This window comes from Rhinichthys klamathensis, unplaced genomic scaffold, assembly GCF_029890125.1.
Source record: "Rhinichthys klamathensis goyatoka isolate OS25496 unplaced genomic scaffold, OSU_Roscu_1.1 h1tg000473l_1, whole genome shotgun sequence".
Lineage (NCBI taxonomy): Eukaryota > Metazoa > Chordata > Actinopteri > Cypriniformes > Leuciscidae > Rhinichthys > Rhinichthys klamathensis.
The window spans coordinates 327,133-348,301 of record NW_026606961.1 but is presented as its reverse complement, the minus strand read 5'-3'; the positions used below and the strand labels follow the sequence as shown (position 1 = coordinate 348,301).

Here is a 21,169-nt window from a genome sequence, read left to right as displayed (position 1 = left end):
ATGGAGATTTTAAAACTGTGAATAACACACTTATGATCACCTGACTGCTATTTCTTGAGCACTGTTTTAGGTTTTACCTGAATAACAACCAAGTCAGCTGGAGAGGCTCACTCGGTTCACTCTACATGCTCACAACCTGAATAACAGAGATTAATGTTTTGACTCCATTTCTGCTTCTAAACCAGATTGCTCAATTGACAGTTTTTCTACTCACTGCCATGCTGATGACTCAATTCTTTATATTATGGTTCTCATCTCATCTGCAACCTCAGAACCTTAAGCTCAGTCTAGTCTAGACCATTCTGAAGAAAATCAATCCATCCATTTTTCCAGGAGGCATCATATATTCCCATCTGCCTGTACTTGTTAAAGGGATACTCCACCCCAAAATGAAAATTCTGTCATCATTTACTCACCCTCAAGTTGTTGCAAACCTGTATGAGTTTCTTTCTTCTGCTGAACACAAAGGACGATATTTTGAAGAACAATTGGAACTTTAGCACCATTGACTTCCATAGTATTTTTTTTCTTTCTACTATGGCAGTCAATGGTGCCAAACAACTGTTTGGTTCCAATCGTTCTTCAAAATATCTTCCTTTGTGTTCAGCAGAAAGAAACTCATACAGGTTTGCAACAACTTGAGGGTGAGTAAATGATGACAGAATTTTCATTTTGGGGTGGAGTATCCCTTTAACATAATTTCTGTGCTTTATTAATGTGTCCCTTTAGGTAGAAATCATCTACTAACAAAATACAGTTGTAATCGAAATTATTCAACCACCATTGCAAATCAGGTTTAATGACAAAATATACAGACTTTCAGCTATTTGCAATGAACAAATCAAACAAAAGTAAGTAAAATAACCTAACACAACAAATGTTTCAAGTGGTTCCCCAAATTCAACTGAAAATGCAACTTTTAATGATTCTGCGGTCTCAAAATCATTCAACCCCTTCATGGCAAGCATATTTAATACTTAGAACACCCTTTTGCTGTTATGACCTATGCTGCAAACGAGATGTATAACCAGACACCAGCTTCTGGCAGCGTACCCGACACAGGAACTGTCAAAGATAATCATATCACGTATTGATTAGTACGCATGTTCGTGTAACACACATGAGAGCTGTGGAGGGAGTTAGGCAGGTTTGTTCTGCTGTCTAATAGAGACACTTGAAAATGGGAATCAATGAAGGCTCCCCTAGGCTATGGTGAGACAGACAGATATCAAGAGAGTTGAGGAAGTTTGGATATTGTTTTTCAAAGTTTTTCCTCCCAAATCCAAAAACAGAACTGATGCTACAATAATAAGAGGTAAATACAATCTCCACAACATAAAATATAACACAGAGCCTGAGAAAACACAGATACTGTTACCAAAAACAGAGATATTACAAATACAGAATCACAGATACAATTTTGAAAGTGCACAGAAAGCGACAGAGTCTAATACTGTAACTGATATAATTTCTGAATTGAGCATCACTTAAAGGGATAGTTCACTTTGAAATTAATTTTTGGTATGTTTTAGCTTACCTCAAGGGCATCCAAGATGTAGGTGTCTTTGTTTCCACAGAAGTTTCAATTTTGATATTTTAAGGTCAAACCGTTCTTGTCTGTCAGTCATATAATGCAGGTCTATGGGGTCCACCTCAAAGAGCATGCACAGAGAAGTTCAAATTAAACATGATTTAATGACTCGTAAATGTAAGTATACATTGATGGCCTACAACACGAAACGAGCGGTTTGTTTGAGAAAACGAACAGTATTTATATTGTTTTTACCTCTTGTAACCACAGCCACGTCCAAGTGATCTGAGGGCGCGGGCGCTTCGGTCTGCGCAAGCGCCGGAAAGCGCCGGCCGCCGGAAGTGATCTCTCGCGCGGTTGCGAAAAAAATTCAACGTTGTCTGTTGATATATCGAAATCGTCTTCCATTGCGATTTCCTGTATATCTAAATATGTTTAGATCTTCACAGTGAAAGGTAACACTTCCGAAATCTCTGTGTAAACAATGAGTGACGTACACGCGCGAGAGATCACTTCCGGCGCTTGCGCTGACTGAAGCGCCCGCGCCCTCAGATCACTTGGACGTGGCTGTTGTTACAAGAGGTAAAACCGATATAAATACTGTTCGTTTTCTCACACAAACCGCTCGTTTCGTGTCGTAGCCCATCAATGTGTGCTTACATTTACGAGTCATTAAATCATGTTTAATTTGGACTTCTCTGTGCATGCTCTTTGAGGTGGACCCCATAGACCTGCATTATATGACCGACAGACAAGAACGGTTTATATCAAAATTGAAACTTCTGCGGAAACAAAGACACCTACATCTTGGATGCCCTTGAGGTAAGCTAAAACATACCAAAAATTAATTTCAAAGTGAACTATCCCTTTAAGATTTATTGAAGCATATTTTATGTTATGACAACATAATTAGTTAGACATGTTATAGAGGCCAATCCCATCTGCATGTATTCATTTATATTTTATAACTTAAAAAAAAGAAGTAACTTTAGTATATACATCAAGCATCAAAAGAACACTAATGAAAATGCTTCCATTTGGTATTTTTATTTACATTTATTTTTAGTCAGCATGAAATGCAAATTCACCCTACACCTACAGTATCTATTTTTATTTAATTTTTTTATGCATGTTATTGATCTTATGGTGGACGATTCATCCATGCATGTTTTTTTTTTTACCTTGTCAAAAATATTCAAATGTCCTAACTTGATATTCAGGTGAAATGACAGACTTGTGACATATGCCGGCTTCTCCAATCAGCATAACAATTTAATAATACGTTAAATAGATAAAGATTGAAGTGATAAGTTGAATTGAAAAATCCTCATTTCTGTTTTAATGACAGCAGCACTCAAGCAGTCTGTGTAAAAGCTGATGATAATGTTCTCCAGCATGATTTGAGAATGATCCGTAGAGCATCTTGGGCTTAAATGGAAAAAAAAATATTGTGTCATGTGTCTGCCACATGATCAATGTTACAAATTTACTTAAATGAGTGATATATTTATATGTACTGTATATAAATGTTGTCCACACACATACTTAAGCACATAACATTGTTTCAAGCAGTTCATTACAGGTGCAACAAACAGTAAAGACATACACACACGTTTATATAGATGTGTGGGTCATAAGGTCAGTAATACAGATCATTAAACCTCAGGAGCAGATGGCATTTGCACACATCACACACACACACTGCGTAAACCACCAACCACATGACAATACATAAAGTAATACAAAAAACACAGACAAATGTGTATGTGTAATTTAATCTTTTATTTGAACGGCAGATTTTGCAGATCTTCCCAAAATCTATGCGTGCGTGTGTGTGAACTGAAGTCACATAACCCATCCCTCATTTATTGTGCTGTCCCTTTACACTGCACCTGGCTGTTGTCATGGTGACCGGCCAGCTGTCGCTTTGGCGACTGCTCTCCTGTCACTTCAGAAGCTCAGAGTGCTCTCGTGCTGAACGACAGTGTGAATGAAAGACACAGACAGAGATGAATTCAATATATATAGAGAGAAACGGGGGGAGTAGATAGAAAGGTGGAGAAAAAGAGGAAGGAGGGAGGAGACCACATTTGAGAGGTTGGGAAAGGTTAAAGAGTCTGGCAGGAAGTGCTTAGAAAGACGAAAGGAATCTCAAGAGAGAGAGAGAAAGAGACAGAGCAAAGCAAGACAGATATGAGCAGATAGATAGATCAGAGCAGACAGACAGGAGGACAAGTGCGGAAAGATGAATGGAGGAGAATATGGAGACAATGAATGCAAGAAACGAGAATGAAAAAACAGGCGGAGAGAAAAGGAAGTGTGTTGTAGGGATGGGGGAGGGATGTGAAACCATGTCTCTCACACCAGTCACTGTGTGCGGTCTCCTAGCAACACTGTCTACTGCCGTCCACATCCCTCTCTGTCTGTCTCCATCTCAATGCTCACACTGTAGGACTCCAGCCTGCGTGTGTGCATGTTCGCATCGCTTTACTTTATCAAACACACTCAATCTGTTATTAAAACACACTCAGCAACTCAACCAGAGAGAACTGTCACGGGATGGAGTCAAAAGCAGGACAAATGATAGATGCAAGCAAGGACACACACATGCTGGGAGTGTTACCCACAGGGAAATCAGGTGGTACATATACAGCGCAGCACCTGTGTGCATTAGTGTGTGTTTTGTGGGACTACAGATACAGGTACTATAATCGAGACAAACAGTGCTCAATACTGCAACGACACAATCTAACTTAAATGGACAGTTCACTCAAAAATTAGCATTGTGTCATTATTTACTCACACACATATGCAAACCTGTTGGACTTTCTTTCTTCTGTGGATCACAAAAGAAGGTGTTCTGAGAAATTGTTGAGAGACCAAAACTTGTTTACCAGCACTCTTCAACACAGGTTTGGAAAGCCACATGGGTGGGTATATGATGACACAATTGTCATTTTTGGGTGGACTATGCCTGCCTTTAAGATTGAAAAGGGACAAATCAGAATAATTTGCAACGGTGCAGTCACATTTACCATTGATTGGCAAAATTTCACCCAGAAAATCAAGTCATTCTAATAGGAATCAGCGTGATTAGGAGTTTCACGAAAAGTCGAAAAAGTTCCCTTTTGCAGATTTCCCTCATTTTCAAGCTGGTTGCGTGCATTCGCCACACTGACCAACAGAAAGATTCTTGGTTTGAGAGTGACTTCTCTGTGAGCAGTGCTTTATACATTGCTACGCTATTAACAATAGAAAATTGACCTGCTAAATTTAGCTAATGTGACTGCACCTTTAGCAAATACTCTTTGACCAAAAGAGGCACCATAATTTTGTGGATTTAAATTATGGAAAGGAATAATAGAGCCGTCTGCATCCTTCGCAGCCTAGCACTCAGAACTGAACCACAAGATGGTGAATTGCGGTGAGCAAATGTAAAAAAAATCTACATCTAAATGTGAAATTTCTCTAAATCCATTATTTCAGGTCATCGCAAGTCCCTGCCAATTCGGGAATGTCATCATAACCCCTCCCCTGGAAATTGCTGGTGTCATTACCAAGGGGGTAATCCATCGACCGGAAGTTGAAGCCGGCCGGGTACCGCCATCTTGTAGCAGCACTGTAACAAATTGCTGTAGATTCTACAGCAAAATTCTACAGAAATGTATTGTTTTATCATTTTACAAGTTATTACTGTAATTCGCAATGCATTGTGGGTCAAAAAGAGTATTACAGTTGTTAACAGTATATTTCCCTATCAACTGTAAATTGATTTACAGGTAAGAGGTGTTTGCACTGTAGTTCATACGTTTTACAACAATTTACTGTGATGTGGCATTATGGGATTGCGCGGGCTGAATACAGGTTTGAAAACTGGTGGACTGGAGCAGGGCAAGAAGCGCTGAAGATAAAAGGCACTATTTACTAAATTTTTGGTAAGTTAACTTAAATGTACATCCATAAATATTACAATCTACTGTATTACTTAATGCTGTTTGAGCGATTCATATTTTGAACAGAATTCATCATGTCAGATATGCAATTAATTTTATCGACTTGTTAACAACTGCGTGTTATCAGGACATTTAGTGTGATGTAAAAGTGTTTGATTCCAATATTAACGTTACGTTTATTTAGTAAAGGAATGTGTCTTTAATTTTAAATGTATTGTTTTTAGTCGAGGCATAGAATCGCGACGGCGCGCGCCATAACAGTGGTGAGACGAAGCTGAACTGTTACAAGGTAAAACCATCGTAAATGTTATGGACGAATGCTGCCGTTTGTTACAGTTTTATTCGCAATCCGCATATATTTGCTCTCAAGAGAGTATTTTTAGAGCATTTGCTGTTTCCAAGACAAGACAAATCCACTGAAGTGTTGGTGAGAAAAAACTAGTAACGTTAGGCCTATACGCAGTTAGCTTTCTTGACGAAAAACATTAGAATCTATGATATTATTAACATCGTTGCATGCTGCTATTTTCTCATTTATTTCACCAGTTTTGATTTATTATTGAGAGCATGTAAAACCAGTGTTTAACAAAGGCCTGCGTCATAACTAAATTTAACGCAAAGCAATTTGCAGTTTGGAAGACAAGACATAATTACTGATGTGCTGTTGAGACAAAACTACATACAGTATACGCACGTGCAGTTAGCTTTGCTGATTAAAAACATTACAATATGATTTTAACATCGTTGGATGCTGCTATTTTCTCATTTATTTCACTAGTTTGGATTTCTTATTGAGAGCATGTAAAACCAGTGTTTAACAAATCCCTGCGTCATAAATAAATTCAAAATGACTGGCAAACGATTTGAAAGTTCATTTTATTTTCTGTTCAAAGTTCCCATAGTTATTGTTTTCTTAATATAACTTGAACCTAAATCTAAATGAGAAATGTATTACTGTAAATTGTGTCAACATGAGAGCAAATTGTAGGTTTTACTAAGCATATGAAAGGTCACAGTAATGTTCCAAGCTGCTGTTTTACCTGTGGTGTACCTGACTGTTCCCGTGTATTTACAAAATTTGCAGCTTCTCATCTATATAGAGACCATACAGGATATCAGAAGTCTCGTAAAGGTTCCAGATTTGACCAAATAGACACAACACTGATTTGCCAGATTGGATATTGTCATTTCACATGCACAACTCTGAATGACTTAATTAGGCATTTAAAATGCCATTTTGATGAGGGCAGGGAAATCGGTCTGTACTGCATTTACTGCATACTGCATTTAATTACATTTACAATGTTTTCCTTTTATATTTTTTCTTGTAGATGTCAGCAACAGCAGCTGATGTAGAAAAAAGTTCTACACTTCCAGACTCTCCGAGACTGATTGTCTTAGGTAATGTATGTTCCAAAATCTTTAGTAACTTAATACATTTTGCCTGTTGTATGTTAGCATACATGTTTATAAAGTGTTTTCTTATATTTATTATTTTTAGGTGAAATTCTCACTGCAACCCAGTGGATGCTGAGTATTGAGGGTCAAGTGTTTATGAATCCACACCCCAATTTCATGGCTGGAATTGCTGCTTTGTTTGCAACTTATACTACAACTTTAATCTGGTGTACGAGCACGAGGCATCCTGCACAGTTGAATTTGTTCAAAGGTAACAGTTTACTTAAATATAAATGTGTATATGTTAAAGGATTAGTTCACCCAAAAATTACATTTCTGTCATTAATTAACTACTGACCTTCATTCATTTTCGGAACACAAATTAAGATATTTTTGATGAAATCCGAGAGGTTTCTGAACCACACATAGGCAGCAAAATCATTGCAACTTTCAAGGTCCAGAAAGGCAGTTAAGACATTGTTAAAATAGACCATGTGACTACAGTGGATCAACCTTAATGTAATGAAGCCACGATAATACCTTTTGGGCGCAAAAAAACCCCAAAATAACGACTTTATTCAACAATCTCTTCTCTTCTGTGTCAGTCTCTGACGCTGTTAATGTAATAAACACAGTGCAGCGCTTCCAGGTTCTACGTTAGAACAAAAAGTATTCTCATCACTTCATAACATTGAGGTTGATCCACTGGAGTTACATGGACTATTTTAATGATGTTTTTACTACCTTTCTAGGCCCTGGAAGTTGTAATGACGTTGTGGTCTATGTGTGGTTCAGAAACCTCTCTGATTTCATCAAAAACATCTTAATGTGTGTTCATGAAAATGAATGTAGGTCAGTCGTTAATTAATGACAGATTAATAAGTAATTAATTACAGAAATGTCGTTTTGGGGTGAACTAACCCTTTTTAGTATTGCAGCGAATGCTTAATGTAAAGTGGTATATTTTCATTAGTCTGCACGTGATCCTAAAGCTTTTGCTTGTGTTTTTCTGACTAATTTTTGTGCAGATGTTTTGTTGGAATCAACCCATCCGGTACCAAGACAGTCAAAAAAAAGTGGAAAGACCTCAGAGAAGAGGAACAACAATATCAATCCTCATGTGTCTACTCTTCTCAGAAGGCTAATGGACTTTGAGTTGTTAAGCATGTAAGTTGTCAAATGTATATTTAAAAAAAAAAGTACTTTAAATTAAAATGGTTTAAATGTTTTTAGAGAGAATGTTGTCAATCACCATTGTTGTTTATCACAAACATTTATACCAAAAATAATTTAAAAAAAGGCAGAAATGTGAGTTTTAACAGGAGATGTGAGTTAAAGGGTTAGTTCACCCCAAAATGAATATTCTGTCAGTAATGACTCTCCCTCATGTTGTTCCAACCCTCTAAGACTTTCGTTCATCTTCGGAACACAAATTAAGATATTTTTGATTAAATCTGAGAGCTGGATCACTCCTCACACACATGATCAGCGTTGGCCAATAGTGAGCCTACGTGTGACGTACAACACAGAAGCGCTGCGCTGTTACACTACGTGAAATCTCGAGGCCCACAGAGAAGGAAATGAATTGTTGAATAAAGTCGTTATTTTTGTTTGTTTTTTTGTGCACAAAAAGTATTCTCGTCGCTTGATAAACTTCAGATTGAGCCACTGTAGTCACTTGGACTATTTTAACGATGTCTTTCATAACTTTTCTGGGCCGGCAAGTTACGATCCCTTAGAAACCTATGGAGGAGTGATTCAGCTCTCAGATTTAATCACAAATATCTTAATTTGTGTTCCAAAGATGAAGGAAAGTCTTACGGGGTTGGAACAACATGAGGGTGAGTAATTACTGACAAAATTTTCATTTTGGGGTGAACTAAACCTTTAACCATAATGCCATTCTGTTGGTTGAGCTTAAAGGAATAGTTCACCCAAAAATGGAAATTCCGTCATCATTTACTCACCCCCATGTTGTTCCAAACCTGTATGAGATTCTTTCTTCTGCTGAACACAGAAGATATTTTAGATATATTGAAGAATGTTGGTAATCAACAGTTGATGGTAGCCATTTACTTTCAATTGTCTGGTTACCAAAATTCTTTGAAATATCATATTTTGTGTTCAACAGAAGAAAGAAACTCATACAGGTTTGGAACAAATTGAGGGTGAGTAAACACAATGATGACAGAATTTTCATTTTTGGATGAACTGTCCCTTTAACTTTTATTGAACCCAGAATCTTGCTTTTAAGTCTTACAAGTTATTTGTAGTTATTTTGTGACTGATTTTGAAAAGATTTTCTGTACTTGAAAAAGTAAAATTGTTGTTACCAGTCTTGCAGTTATTTGCTTAATATTTTAATAAATATTTTTCAACAACAGCTTTGACTTTGTGTTTGTTTTTTTAAATGTTTATTTTAATGCATTTACATCAATATAATAAAGTACAGTTTACTGTTAAAATGATTCTTTTCAGCTTTTTAAATGTTAAACTATTACAGCATCTTCTTAAATTTTGTGGGTATTTCCAGGATTTTATTGGCAACTTTATTGCCAGGTTAATACTGTACTTTAGTGAAATTACAAAAAATTGCTGTAAAATATATTTACAGGATTTTATTGGCAACTTTATTGCCAGGTAAATACTGTACTTTAGTGAAATTACAAAATATTGCTGTAAAATAAAATACAAGTTTAATTCAATGTTACTGTAAAAAAACTATAAATTACTGTATTTCATATACAACAATTAACTGTAAGTTGCTTTACAGTCTTATACTGTAATCAATTTTACAGCAATTACCAACATTTTTACAGGACTTTATTGGCAACTTTTTTGCCAGTAAATTCCTGTAAATTCTACAGGAAATTTTTTACAGTGAGAACTTCACTTGCGTTAGCATTTCCATTGACTACCATTCATTTTGGCGTCACTTTGACAGCGAATAACTTTACATCTGAGGCGTTTAAAGACTCCATTTGTCCATTATTTATTTCTAAAGAAACACGACAATGTATAAATGGCTCCATTACCTTCTATGTTACATTATGGCCCCGTAGAAACAGTTTTAGTAAAAATAGGCTAACGATTGCGTCATAACCACTCGACTCTCTGTCGCGCTGTACAGAAATTACCGTACAGACAGCAGGAGAAGCTCGCAGGCAATCGGGGGGACGTCCCGTCAAGAGAGAAGCCCATAGATAATGAGTCCATAAAAGCAACGGAATACTTACTCCTGCTCACTCACGATAAAGGACTCTTTGCTCAAGTTCCCCGTCTCTGCAAGATTAACGTTGGCAATTTTCACGCACAGCTACTAGAAGATTCACGTCTGTCAGACAGGTTGCTCACGTCATCAAGCTTAGTTTGAGTCGGTCTGAGTCTGCGCGTCAGGAACGGAAGTTCTCAAAAATCGCTAAAAGTGGGCTTCAACTGTCTCAACTGAGTTCCAATGAGATCGCTCTGTCCATTTCTTTTACTGTCTATGGTCATTACTAGTAACACTCTTCTACTTTACTTTCCTCACTTTATTATCTGCACTATCGCCACCTAGTGATAAAGCATACTGACTGTTTTCCACAGTTCAACAGTTCCACAGTTCATCCTATTTGTTTCCCTCAGTAATTTAATTATGAAACATTACACTGTAAAAAAAAAAAAAAAAAAAAAAATCTAAATTTATAGTAAAAAAAAAAAAAAAAAAAACTGGCAGTTGTGTTTGCCAGAAATATTGACAATGTCTCATGTTTTACAGGATGCCTGTATATTTTACAAATTTTAACCATAGGCTATATTTCATTAAATGATATAATGTTAATATGCCTTCTCTACCCAAATCTACAGTGTACCGATAACCACCACAATAACACAGGTGGCACAATAGAAAGCCACATAATTAATCAGAGTGGCCTGTTCATAAAACATGGTCAATACTTGTATATAGACAGTGAACAGGCTCATATCGAGGGCTTGGAACCAGAGGGGCGTAAGTGGCATTTTGGGCGAAAATGAGTTCTATATATCAAATTAAAGGTCTTGATGAGCTCTATCTAGTTGTGCCAAAAAGACCTATCTGAGATCAAACTGTATTGAATAAAGCAACAAAACAATACAGACCTAACACAAAAGTGTGAGTAATGTTTGGAGCCAGAAGGGCGTAAGTCCACTTACGCCCTTCTGGCTCTGAAAAATACATGTAGGACCCACATTTTTGTTCAGAGCCAGAAGGGCGTAAGTGTAGTTGGTGCCCTAAAACTGCATTCAAAATGGCTGACACAACTGCACACATGGAACTGTTTGAGGCAGAAACGATTTTGATGAATATTATGAAACAAATTGATGAATCCTACACTCACCTAAAGGATTATTAGGAACACCTGTTCAATTTCTCATTAATGCAATTATCTAATCAACCAATTACATGGCAGTTGCTTCAATGCATTTAGGGGTGTGGTCCTGGTCAAGACAATCTCCTGAACTCCAAACTGAATGTCAGAATGGGAAAGAAAGGTGATTTAAGCAATTTTGAGCGTGGCATGGTTGTTGGTGCCAGACGGGTATTTCACAATCTGCTCAGTTACTGGGATTTTCACGCACAACCATTTCTAGGGTTTACAAAGAATGGTGTGAAAAGGGAAAAACATCCAGTATGCGGCAGTCCTGTGGGCGGAAATGCCTTGTTGATGCCAGAGGTCAGAGGAGAATGGCCAGACTGGTTCGAGCTGATAGAAGGGCAACAGTGACTGAAATAACCACTCGTTACAACCGAGGTATGCAGCAAAGCATTTGTGAAGCCACAACACGCACAGCCTTGAGGCGGATGGGCTACAACAGCAGAAGACTCCACCGGGTACCACTCATCTCCACTACAAATAGGAAAAAGAGGCTACAATTTGCAAGAGCTCACCAAAATTGAACAGTTGAAGACTGGAAAAATGTTGCCTGGTCTGATGAGTCTCGATTTCTGTTGAGACATTCAGATGTTAGAGTCAGAATTTGGCGTAAACAGAATGAGAACATGGAACCATCATGCCTTGTTACCACTGTGCAGGCTGGTGGTGGTGGTGTAATGGTGTGGGGGATGTTTTCCTGGCACACTTTAGGCCCCTTAGTGCCAATTGGGCATCGTTTAAATGCCACGGCCTACCTGAGCATTGTTTCTGACCATGTCCATCCCTTTATGGCCACCATGTACCCATCCTCTGATGGCTACTTCCAGCAGGATAATGCACCATGTCACAAAGCTCGAATCATTTCAAATTGGTTTCTTGAACATGACAATGAGTTCACTGTACTAAAATGGCCCCCACAGTCACCAGATCTCCAATAGAGCATCTTTGGGATGTGGTGGAACGGGAGCTTCGTGCCCTGGATGTGCATCCCACAAATCTCCATCAACTGCAAGATGCTATCCTATCAATATGGGCCAACATAAAGAATGCTTTCAGCACCATGTTGAATCAATGCCACGTAGAATTAAGGCAGTTCTGAAGGCGAAAGGGGGTCAAACACAGTATTAGGATGGTGTTCCTAATAATCCTTTAGGTGAGTGTATATTGAAGAAGTTGAAGATGAGTCAGAGTTGTTTGAATGCATTTCCTCACAAGAGTGATGACAGTAAGACATAATCATGCCTTGAGAGCCTTACCTTGTTAGCCTAGCCTAGCATGGCTAACGTTAATCCCATTGGTTTGGTCTGATCTGGCTAACTGTGCCTGTGTTCTGACAGAGAATATTCTTTTGAACTTTCTCATAATCTACTTTACCCTAGCCTTGAACTAATAGATTCAGGGCACTCATGTAGGATATTATATTAATAAATATTAATGTGTTAATCATTAAGGGACACAGCCACATGAGGTGAGGAAGAGAGATCAACTTGAGGGACACATGGAGACAGATGGAGGAAGTGAGTTCTGACTTGCATAGAAAATAAGTTAGAACATTACCTTATCTAATCCTTACCCCGAATTATTAGTATCAGGGCATTCATGTAGGATATTAATTATATAATTTAGGGACACAGCATGAGATGAGGGAGAGAGATGAGGGACACATGGAGACAGCAGAAGATGGGGAAAGAGAGACAGGCAGGGACACAGATCATGCAATTGATGAGGGACACATGGAGACAGAAGAAGATCGAGGGACTGAGACAGTAGACATTGAGCCTGTTTAGGAGGGAGGGGTTGAAAGTGGCCAGGAAGAGGATGCCAACACACCACAAAAAAGAAGAAAAAGACAGAGAGATGTTGAAAATAGGAAAAGAAACCAACGTAAAAGGTTAAGAAATTCTGGCCAAGGCTACATTAATTCACATGGCATTCATGTTCCAGGAAGGAAGGTGAGGGAAAAGAACTAAAAAGCAAAAAGAACACGAGAGAACTGTCAATTGAATAGAGTATTGAAAAAAAAAGAATTGTAATGAAATCAATTGAACAACTCATGAATTGCCAATCAGAAGTGTGTTTAGCAAGTTCAGTGACTTTAATTACAGTCTGTAGTGTTCAGCAGATGCCCAGAATGGAAAGGTGAAAAAATAAATAAAATAAAAATAAAATAATGAATGAGTTAAATGAAAAATAATTACTTGTTCAAGTGTGATTCAAGTGTTAATTATTCAATCAATTCCCCTTTTGATCAATTATTTTCTGCATTGTTCAGCAGATACGCCCAATATGTCCATAGAAGACTTGGAAATGTTTGGTGCCAAAAAGGCGTATCTGACGTTTTTGACATATTTTTTTATTTTAAAATGTTTTAGAACATGTTCATTGTGTTAATATGCCATACATTTTTTTACTTAAATACTCATTCATGTAAGTATGCCTGTGGTTGCAATGTTTGTGGTTTAAGGTTAATGATACAGGTGATTGAAGTGTGGTCAAAATTTTGTTTTGTCTCTCCTGTAAAGTTTGTCAAAAGCCACTTACGCCCCTCTGGCTCCAAGCCCTCGATATACAAAAGACAAAACAGACTGAATGCTATCTTACAGTTTTTTTTACTGTAAGTTATATGGTAAATCATAGTTTTTACTTGCAAAACCAATAAATTTGACGTTTACATAACATTAAATGTAATTTTCACTGTAAAAAAAACTATTTACAGTTTTTCACAGTATATAGTAAGGTCACTAAGTTAACCAATTAACATGTTTTTACTATAGCATTTTACTGTCTAAGTCACAAACATTTTTACTTGGAACAGAAATTTAAAATTTTATTAAAGGGGTATGAATAGGGTGAGGTTTAGCCACATAATATGCATTTGATTGTTTAATTTATTGCATTTTTCACTAATAGCTAATATTTCATTCTTCGTATTATCTGAAATCAATATAATTCAGCCTTACTATCTCCGTAAATGACATCCATGTTTTTTTCTTTGCGGGAGGCGTAACTTGTAGTAATAGGCGTAACTTTTAGTAATAGGTGTAACTCGTAAGGGCATTGCTTACAGTACTGCAAACAGACCCTTCTCAGTCATTGGCTTGGTGCTGTGGCCTTCTGTGCATGTGTACGCTCTGTTTGTTCATGGTGACAGACTAACCTGCTTTGATCATGTCCTTGCGTATAATGCTAACACGCCATGCTAATAAATCATCTCTCCCCTCCCTTTCTCTTCTTGCACCCTATATCTCCACACACTGACATTTGGATTTTGTTTATGAGAGGCATTATGGGATACGCCCTGAATTCTATCCTAGGATGCTTCACTCTGAAAGCTGTGGCACATCAGACTATACAGTCACTTCATTACATTTTAGCCTTTGATTTGACTATTGTTATCATCATGCATCCCATTTATTTATTTGAATTTTACATTACATATAATAAATGTTTAGCTTTTCATCAATCATGACTGCCCCGCAGATCCTTCATGAACCCTCAGGGGTCCGCTCAGCCCCGCGTGGGAAACCCTGCACTAGGCTGCATTTAACTCCACTTTTAGACATGCACTCACAAACTTCCCTAAGCACTTCCCCTTGGGGGAATCCCCACCACTATTTTAAACTGCATTCAACTTTGTAAAGTAGGCGAGGAAAGTTTACTTGTATAGACCCTTGACCCCTCAATTTTGACAGAGGGAGCAAGCCTACTCGAATGTACACTTCAGGCAGATCCATAAACCACAATGCAACATGACTGTGACGTCACAACAACTTAATTTACCTACAAACCTTACACGATTCAAACGATGGAGGGAAAAGTATAGTTTACACCTGTAAGTTAAGTTAGGTCAATTACGCAGTTTAGAAGAGTTATACTGAGATAAAACAGCATGACTCCATAGCAGATTCCAAGTGATCAAGGGCTTAGGGTGTTCCATTTAAACCCATTGCAAGGGTTCCATGGGCACTCGTGCAGCGTAAACAATGACGTACATTCAAGTGAACAAAACGGAGGGAAGTTAGCGAAGAAAGGGCATAAAAAAGTGGCCTTAAATGCAGCCTTAGTATGTCAGTTAATGCAACACCTTAGATTTGTGCATTATTAGATTTTCAACAAGTCATACATTTATGTTTATTAAGCCATTGTCCTCACAGGAAATGTTGGCAGCTCTCCACAACTCAAGTGACTTCAGTTTTAACTACACTTGTGGGGACATTTGATCCCCACAATTTAGGCACAACTTGACCCGCACACAAATACACATACAGTACCTTCCCCACAGACCAACAACACACTCCGATTAATATTTAATGGAGTCTGGACTAAAAATATCTTGCTTTCTCTCCATCTCTCTATCCAAATTGCTATCTCACACATAGAATGCAAGGAACTATTCTGCATCTCCGGGAGGCTAATACAAAATACCATGGCACACAAACTGCAGTCCGTCTGTCCAGCAGAGTAACGCTCCATAGAGAGGGTAGCTGTGTCTGATTGCACCGTCTGGAAAACACCCATACACACAAGCAAACACACACTGAGCACTGCAGCAGATTGCCAATTAGTGAGGAACTGTGGAGGAGCAACCGCTTCCTTACACGCAGCACTCATCTGAACGTGTCTACCAGTATTTGCCTTATTCTGTAAGCTGACCAAATATATTTCCTTGTCCCGATTCACTCCTCCGCTCAACTGCTGTTTCACTCTGTTCTTCTCCTGTTTTCTGCATCCAATTTTCACTCACTCTCACTTTATTCACGGAAGCACTCACTGACCTCCTCTCCCCCTCCTCCTCGCTTCACTCTTTCCCTTGTTCTCTCTCTTTTTCTCCTAGTTTGCCCTTGGCTTCATGATTCTCACTGTAATCTGCAGCAATCAAGGTGACACGCTACATACACATGCATGTCGATACATATGCAAACGCACTTATGCAAACACGTGAAGCAAACACACTCACACGTCATGCAAAAGGAGAATTGTGAAGACAAGACAATGGAAAAAGGTAACAATCTTACATAGTAACATCTGTGTGTGCTTGCGTGCACCATAGCGGAAAACCTTCTTAAAACATACATTAATGGGGCCTTCTACTCAAAAAAGAAAGATTTGGCTTTTAAAAAACGATGTGTGTTTTGGGAAGGAGCCCCAACATGATGGTACATGCCTATATATATATATATATATATATATATATATATATATATATATATATGTGTGTGTACAAAACACACACAGCAACGCTCACACATGCTAAAGTAGGGGCAGACGGTGGAGTAATGAACCCCTTCACATGCTCATCCCTAGGGAAGACTTTGTTTTGAGTATTGCTTTGTATATGGTGTAAGTGCGTGTGTATATTCTTGCACATCTGTTTCATGTGCTGAGTATATAAGTGAACAAAAGACTGCTCGTCTGTGTGTGCATCTGCATGTGTGTGCAGAGGTAAGATGAGGACAAGGACGTGGGTGCTGTGATGAGAGAAGCAACAATATTTTCACTGCTAGGCTCACCAAAATTAGACAATAGAAGATTGGAAAAACGCTGCCTGGCCTGATGAGTCTTGTTTTCTGCTGCGACATTCAGATGGAAGGGTCAGAATTTGGCATTTATGAAAGCATGGATCCATCCTGCCTTGTATCAATGGTTCAGGCAAGTGGTGGTGTAATGGTGTGGGGGATATTTTCTTGGTACACTTTAGGCCCCTTAGTACCAATTGCTTAAATGCCACAGCCTAACGGAGTATTGTTGCTGACCATGTCCATCCCTTTATGACCACAGTGTACCCATCGTCTGATGGCTACTTCCAGCAGGATAATGCGCCATGTCACAAGGCTCAATCATCTCAAACTAGTTTCTTGAACATGACAATGAGTTCACTGTACTAAAATGGCCTTTACAGTCACCAGATCTCAATAGAGCAAATTTGTGATGCGGTGGAACAGAAGATTCGAATCATGGATGTGCAGCCGACAAATCTGCAGCGACTGTGTGATGCTATCAATATGGACCAAAATCTCTGAGGAATGTTTCCAGCACCTTGTTGAATCTATGCCACGAAGAATTCAGGCAAAAGGGGGTCCAACCCGGTACTAGCAAGGTGTACATAATAAAATGGCCGGTGAGTGTACGCGTTATATATGTGTATACAAAGTGCTTAACTTTTAAAAATTTTAATCAACAAATATTGTAATATTTATGAACAAATATTCAAAGTATATCTTACACACACATGTTTAAGCAATAAGGTTCGAGAGGCTGTGCTGTATCGTGAATAAGTCAAGGCTGAAGGGCGTTGTTATAAAACATTTACCACACAATAAAAATATTAAAGTAAAAAAAAAAGTATTAGTGCAACTTTCATGAAGTAAAGTCACTAAAAGCCTTCCTTCCGCTAGAAAAAAAAAAATAGTCCCTGACCGTGAACAGCAACAACGTTCCAATGTGTAATATGCATGAAAGCTCAAATAAAAACAACATAGGAACCATTCTCAAACTTTGTTTCATTTCTTTTTTACAACACAGAATGTAATATTTTCTCACACAAATATAGCTTATCTCTCAGCATGAGACCATTAACGTTCATTTTCCGTTTATTCCATTAATTTCTATCTGCACTTATAAATATATACGATTGATACGGGTGGTTGCTAAGGGTGTTGCACAGTGATAAATAGAACCGTTGGGTGAAGCGGTCATAGCCGTGTTTTATCATGAATAAAGCACAGCTATTGACCAATCAGAATCAAGGATTGGAACTAACCGTTTTATAATTAGATCTTGCACACATTATACATGCTATTTTTCTGAAACACTTAATATATTCTTACATTTTTTCAAATTATAGATTAGTATAATATTTTTTTTTATAATATTTGTTTTCTGATATTGGCAAAATCATAATTTTTAAGTACCCCCCTGAGTTACATGCACCCCTGAATGGGAATCGCTACCATAAATAAAGCTAAGTGGTAACCTGCTCTGCCCCAGTTGTGGAGGACTCCCCCGGTTCACAGCAACACTACTTCTGACAGATGCCAGATCCAGCCACATGATACCTCCTCCAGTAAAGCAAATCCCCCAATAATTTAGTGCAGAACACATTAATGCATACATACACAACTATTCCAAAAACCTCTGTCTTCCTTGCTAAAAGCATTGGACTCTCTGACCTGAAAGTGTTTCTGTGTTACACTGCAACAGATATGACATATTGTGCAACCAAGTGGAAGACAGAATGAAACATTTGACTTTTTACGTAGCTGTAGCTATTTTGGACCTAGAACACACAACTGGTCTGGGTGGTAATTCTTCTGCAGCTTTTAAATTCCAGGTCCACAAATCTAACTAAAACCATGAAAATGTAATGCCCCCTCTTGTTCCCTCAGTCTGTATACAAGCTATGCTCTATTGAATCTGAAACATTGATGTTGCTTGTGAGGGTCCCCAATGACGCTGCCTCTCCTCCATGTTCTTCCTCTTCCATTCTTTTTTATTTTCTGCCCGGAGTTCTGAGCAAAACATGTTCTGCACTCACCAGATCCAGTGCTCCTCTCTTTATCTACAATACTTTCAAAGACAGACTAAGGGCCTGTTCACACAGAATGCGTTTTTGCTGTTAAAAACGCAAGACGCAGGTCAGATAAATAAAAAAAAAACAAAAAAAAACAGCAGCACATTTACAAATGCCATGTCATCCGCGAGGCGCTGCAAAAGACGCGAATGCAACAGTTAAAGATGTCCGTCTAGCGTTTGTTTACATTGAAAAACAATGGAAAAGTAGCGCAGTTGAATGGAAAAACGTGTGTGAACGGCCCCTAATAGTAGTTGGCTGTGTACGTGCAAGTGTGTGTACATGAAAATCCACATATAGATGCTGTCAGATAAATTCCTTAAAACTACCATTCTGTCTGAGAGCACTACTTTACAATGCTACATTAAAGTGTTACGCTTTACTAACCAAGTTATATTTTACATTAGTATGCTACAGCACTTCACTAACAGAACATTACTGTGAAATGCATGGATTGCTACTCTACCAAGCATACAGTAAGCATCAGTGCCTGAGGGGTTCATTTTAATGTACACCTAACCCAGCTTTACCTTAATAATTCTGTCTTGCTTCACATTAGCGAACATTCATCTTTATTCATCACTACTTCTTCACCCACCCTTCCTATATCTCATTTGATTTAAGCCTAAAACAGACATCATGCTGGTGCTCAGATGCAAACATGCCATTAAAATTCAATTCGGTCCTTTCAGGAAATCTACAGCGTAAAGCCTGAGCCTGGATCATCCAGACAGAAAGACAGACAGGACTAAATCCCAACCCGAAAAATGAGCTTTGCATGGGGAACATCTGTCAAAGTCTAATCAGAGCCACACAAACATACTGTACAGTCTCTCCTTCTGTCCAACACTCACATTTATTCTCCTTGGTTTCTATCCTGATAAATCCTCAAGTCTCTTAAGATCATTTCATGTTCTCTCTACCTTGTTCACAATTGCACTTCCATTCTCTTATTTTCCAATTACACAGTCTTTTAAACTATCTGCTCATTATCTTATTATGCTTAATCACCCTTTCTGCTCTTTTCTCATGTCTCTCTCTCTATCCCACATGCTGTTGTCATATGCTGTTTCATCAAATTTCAAAAACAAATTAATGGGAGCTGAGAGACAGGGAGTCAGTGAGAGATGGAGATGGAGAGACAGTAGGTATTCCCCTACCAGCCACTAGAAGTCACTCTTAATGTGCTGTGAATTTGAGTGAAGTTGCTAGATTTTAGTCCAGAGGATCTGTGGTGGTACTGCAAAGGGTCTAATTTTGGAAAAAGATATTATTACAATAAATATATTAATGTAATATTTTACATTTAATATAATACAATTATTATAAAATGTAGGTTGTTTCATTTGTATGAATTTGTATTTGTATTTGTTTATATTGTAATTTTAAGTTTATTTTCTAATAGTTAATTCAGCTAAATGTTTCATTGCCCCTCCCACATTGAAATGTATTAGATTAAAATGCATGTGCAAGTAAATGATTCTGCAAATATATGACTAATAGCTATGCAAGGTAAGCATCATAAAGAATGTAGAAACATTGATAAAATGTGTAATTATAGGCCAGGCTTATAATGCAACACTTAATTTTATACAGTAAGCGTATCTGTCTCTATTCCAACAAAGGGGATTTGATCTGAAACAGGTTGTAGACACCTCTCTGTCTCTCTCTCTATACATATACACTGATATCCAACTCCAATCTGAGAACACACCCATCACTTATTGAAATGCATCACTCCCATAAGGGAAATACACATTGCTACAACTGTTTGATTAATTGAGGGGGATTGGTTTAAGGTCAAATAATCAAATTATTTTTATCCTGTATTGTAAAAATGTCTCATAATATGATAATGCTGGCCCCCGAAAAAAGCCCTGTGTGAGCGTTTCCACAACCCCCAGACAAGGTGGGGCTGGTCTCCTCATGTCTGCAGTGTAGGCTACTCCAGTCTAAACCTCCTCGCCTAACTGGCTTTCCCCGCGCTCACCCCGCCTCTCTTGCTTTTAATCCGCGAATAATGTCTCCGCTGGTCATTCTAACTTAGTGCTATTAATCTTTACAAGGAATACACAAGAATACACAATATGCGGAGACGTCCAGGTTCAAGCCACAGACATACACGCTCACGCGCAGCCACGCCTCCCATCTACTATCACATCACGACTGTAATAAAATTGGCTGCAGTTGTAGCTTGTCGCACGTGCCATTGGCATTCTGATGCCACCTTCACGCGCGGTTTATGCAGACGTTACGTGAGACGAATATTTCTAGAGACACTCGCCGGTACTACAGACCAGGTTACACGACTCGTCACCAAAGT

General features: G+C 38.2%; 1 protein-coding gene across 2 annotated transcripts in view; it reads right to left on the bottom strand.

Moving 5' to 3' along the window:
* LOC130072037 (neuronal tyrosine-phosphorylated phosphoinositide-3-kinase adapter 1) overlaps positions 1-21,169 on the bottom strand; it is a 51,100-nt gene that overhangs the window by 26,757 nt on the left and 3,174 nt on the right. The window lies entirely within an intron of this gene.